A 4,757-nucleotide genomic window follows, 5' to 3' on the forward strand; every position below is an offset into this window, starting at 1 on the left:
ACTAGGCGATTACGGGGTCGCGTCTAAGCCCTCGAGTGGGAGGATTGCTCTCCACTCGGAAATGTTTTACTTCGGCGATTACGGGGTCGCAACTAAGCCCCCGAGTGGGAGGATTGCTCTCCACTCGAAAATGTTTTAACTTAGGCGATTATGGGGTTGCAGCTAAGCCCTCGAGTGGGAGGATTGCTCTCCGCTCGGAAATGTTTTAACTTAGGCGATTACGGGGTCGTAGCTAAGCCCCCGAGTGGGAGGATTTCTCTCCAATTGGACTGTTTTTAACTTACGCAAATCGGATTCGCAGCTAAGCTACCCACTGGGGGATTTGGACACAGATGATTATGGGAAACCAATCTTTATGATGCTGAAAAAAATCTTGTATTTGGAAAGCAAACTGAATACTTTTATTACAACTCGTCAGGTCTATCGATCTATGTGTAGAAGTGGCGGAGCAGCTCTGCGTTCCATGCACATGGTTCGTCCATCTTCTTGGCTATGTTGTAGATGTGGTAAGCTTCGTTGTGAAGCACCTTGGTGATGATGAAGGGGCCTTCCCAGGCCGGAGCAAGCTTGTGAGGCCGTTTCTGATCCACTCGGAGTACCAGGTCTCCTTCTTTGAACACTCGTCCTCTGACATTTCGGGCATGGAATCGACGCAAATCTCGCTGGTAGATGGTAGACCGAATCAAAGCCATCTCGCGCTCTTCTTCCAGGAGATCAACGGTGTCTTCTCGTGCTTGCTCTGCTTCAGCTTCTGTGAATAGTTCCACTCGGGGGGCATTGTGCAGCAAATCACTCAGAAGTACAGCCTCGGCACCGTACACCAAGAAGAAAGGAGTCCGGCCAGTCGACCGATTCGGTGTTGTTCTCAGCCCCAACAACATGGACGGCAACTCTGTTCCTAGGCTCCAGCAGCATGCTTGAGGTCATGCATTAGGCGGGGCTTTAATCCTTGGAGGATCAAACCATTCGCCCTTTCTGCTTGTCCATTCGACTGCGGGTGTGCGACTGATGCATAGTTGACACGAGTGCCTTGGGTTGCATAGAACACCTTAAACTCGTCAGAATCAAAGTTGGAGCCATTATCTGTGATGATGCTATGAGGAACTCCATATCTGAATATCAACTCCTTGATGAAACTGACAACAGTGCTTGCACCAAGGTTCTTGATGGGTCTAGCTTCGATCCATTTAGTGAACTTGTCGACCGCCACAAGCAAATGTGTGAAACAACTCGCACCGGTTTTGAAGGGGCCCACCATGTCCAACCCCCATACTGCAAACGGCTAGACGAGTGGAATAGTCTTCAAGGCAGATGCAAGTTTGTGGGACATGTTGGAGTAGAACTGGCAGCCTGCACACTTGTCGACTATATCCTTTGCCATTTCGTTTGCTCGAGGCCAATAGAATACTGCTCGGTATGCTTTGGCCATGAGAGGTCCTCGAGTGGATATCATTTAAGATCATTCGACCTTCTTCTGGGGTGATGCAGCACTGAGCCACTCCTATGACACTTTCTCTGTAAAGATGTCCTTTCATTACTGTGAAGGCTTTGGATCGAAGGACTATCTGGCGGGCTTCATCCTTATCTTCCGGGAGCTCCTTCCTAAGAATGTACGCAATGTATGGTACTGTCCAGTCGGGTGTGATCACCAAGACTTCCATGATCAAGTCGACCGCAACTGGAATCTCAATTTCAGTCGGGTTGGTTGAACTTATCGGTTGTGGGGGCTCTTCCTTGAAGGGATCCTCTTGTACTAACGGGGTATGGAGATGCTCCAAGAACACATTGCTGGGGACAGGCTTCCGAGTGGAACCTATCTTCGCCATATCATCAGCCGCTTGATTCTTGACTCGAGGTATGTGGTGGAGCTCTAACCCCTTAAACTTCTTCTCTAGCTTTCTCACTGCGTTGCAATAACCAGTCATCGCGGGGCTCCTGGGATCCCATTCCTTCATTACCTGATTGACCACTAAATCTGAGTCACCATAGACCATCAAGCGCCGGACGCCGAGTGAGATGGCCATACGCAACCCATACTATAGTGCCTCATATTCAGCTTCATTGTTAGAAGAATCAAAGTGAATCTGGGGGACATAACTGAGCTTGTCTCCTCATGGGGACACTAAGACCACTCCTGCGCCAGAGCCATTTAACATCTTGGTCCCATCAAAGAACATGGTCCAATGTTCCGACTAGATTTGAGTTGGCTGCTGTTGTTCTGTCCACTCTGCAAGGAAATCTGCAATTGCTTGAGACTTGATGGCCTTCTTTGCCTCAAACTTTATATCTAATGGAAGAAGTTCAATCGCCCACTTTGCCACTCGGCTAGTTGCATCTCTGTTATTCAGAATCTCTGACAATGACCGAGGCGGGTGGTGGTGGAGGTCTCCGCCGACCTGATGACCGAGGCGGCGGCCGACTTTTCGAGGGTGAGCGGGGCCCTAAGATAAGAGGGAAAGATAAAGAAGTTTATAGGCCAGATCGGCAAAAAGGGGGAAGCGTAAGAGAAATACTTAGGCTGACACCATGATCGGCACCTTCGGTTGCCTCTAGTACTTGGCCACCTTCGCCGTGGCCTCCTTCCGCCTGGTCACCGCGGCCGGGTTCTTGGGTTTCTTCCGCGCGCTACCGAATAGGGCGGCACCCTGTTTCTGCTTGTGCTTGCCGCCTCGAGCAAACGGACCGGCAGAGGGGCATGCGCCGGTGTTACCAGTACTCCGGGCTGGGCGGCTTGTCTTCGTCATCGTCATCATCGGGCCAGGTCTCCACGCCGCCTCCTTCTTCAGAGCCGCCTGCTCCGTCGCCGCCGCCTGCTGCGTCATCCTCCAAGGCGGCCGCCCTCAAGTCGGGGTCATCCTCGTCGCTCACCTTCCGGTCCAGCTGGTAGTCACCACCCGGCCCCACGATGGCGGCCGTCGCCGCAGACATATAAATCTGCGCTCCAGAGAAGGAATTGCTTCATACCAAGAACAAGACTAAAGCAAGAACTAAAAAAGAAGAAACTAAGAGACTCATGGAAGGTGGTGGGTCGTCGCGGGAGTATGACCGCTTCCCGAACCGCCAGGCTCCCTCTGACACCTTGAGGTCGGAGATCTCGTTCACCATCCTCGCCACCTCGGCAGTCGACATCTTCTTTAAGCACATCCTTCTCGGGTTGCGATGCCCGCTCATCCGACAGATCAGATGAGGACGGCCTTGAAGCAGGAGAACCCGGCGCTCGACGAAGGCGATGAGCAGGTCGGACGCCACGAGCCCCTCCGACTCCTGAAGCACCCGGAGCCGGCCGACGGCGGCAGCCGCGTCCGCTAATACGTCTCCAACGTATCTATAATTTATGAAGCATTCATGCTATTTTATTATCTGTTTTGAATGATTATGGGCTTTGTTATACACTTTTATATTACTTTTGGGACTAACCTATTAACCGGAGGCCCAGCCCATATTGCTGTTTTATTGCTTATTTCAGTATTTTGAAGAAAATGAATATCAAAAGGAGTCCAAACGGAATGAAACCTTCGGCAGCGTTATTTTTGGGAAGAATATGATCCTGGAGACTTGGATTTCACGTTAGAAGATCCCCAAGGACTCCACGAGATAGGAGGGCGCCCCCCCCCCCTCTATAGGGCGCGCCCCCTGTCTCGTGGGCCCCTCGAGCACCTCCGACCGACTTCTTTCGCCTATATAAGCCTACGTACGTACCCTAAAACCATTGAATATCAAGATAGATCGGGAGTTCCACCGCCGCAAGCCTCTGTAGCCACCAAAAACCTCTCGGGAGCCCGTTCTGGCACCCTGCCGGAGGGGGATCCCATCACCGGTGGCCATCTTCATCATCCCGGTGCTCTCCATGACGAGGAGGGAGTAGTTCACCCTCGGGGCTGAGGGTATGTACCAGTAGCTATGTGTTTGATCTCTCTCTCTCTCTCTCTCTCTCTCTCTCTCTCTCTCTCTCTCTCTTATGTTCTCTCTCGTGTTCCCTCTAAGGCACGATCTTGATGTATCCCGAGGTTTGCTATATAGTTGGATCTTATGATGTTTCTCCCCCTCTACTCTCTTGTGATGAATTGAGTTTCCCTCTTGAAGTTATCTTATCGGATTGAGTCTTTGATTTGAGAAAACTTGATGTATGTCTTACCGTGTTTATCTGTGGTGACAATGGGATATCACGTGCCACTTGATGTATGTTTTGGTGACCAACTTGAGGGTTCCACTTGATGCATAGGGGTTGGCACACGTTTTCTTGACTCTCCGGTAGAAACTTTGGGGCACTCTTTGAAGTACTTTGTGTTGGTTGGATGAATCTGAGATTGTGTGATGCATATCGTATAATCATGCCCACAGATACTTGAGGTGACAATGGAGTATCTAGGTGACATTAGGGTTTTGGTTGATTTGTGTCTTAAGGTGTTATTCTAGTACGAACTCTTGAATAGATCGATCCGAAAGAATAACTTTCAGGTGGTTTCGTACCCTACCATAATCTCTTCGTTTGTTCTCCGCTATTAGTTGCTTTGGAGTGACTCTTTGTTGCATGTTGAGGGATTGTTATATGATCAATCTATGTTATTATTGTTGAGAGAACTTGCACTAGTGAAAGTATGAACCCTAGGCCTTGTTTCCTATCATTGCAATACCGTTTACACTCACGTTTATCATTAGTTACCTTGCTGTTTTTATTATTTCAGATTACAAAAACCTATATCTACCATCCATATTGCACTTGTATCAGCATCTCTTTGCCGAACTAGTGCACCTAT

This window comes from Triticum dicoccoides, chromosome 5B, assembly GCF_002162155.2.
Source record: "Triticum dicoccoides isolate Atlit2015 ecotype Zavitan chromosome 5B, WEW_v2.0, whole genome shotgun sequence".
NCBI lineage: Eukaryota > Viridiplantae > Streptophyta > Magnoliopsida > Poales > Poaceae > Triticum > Triticum dicoccoides.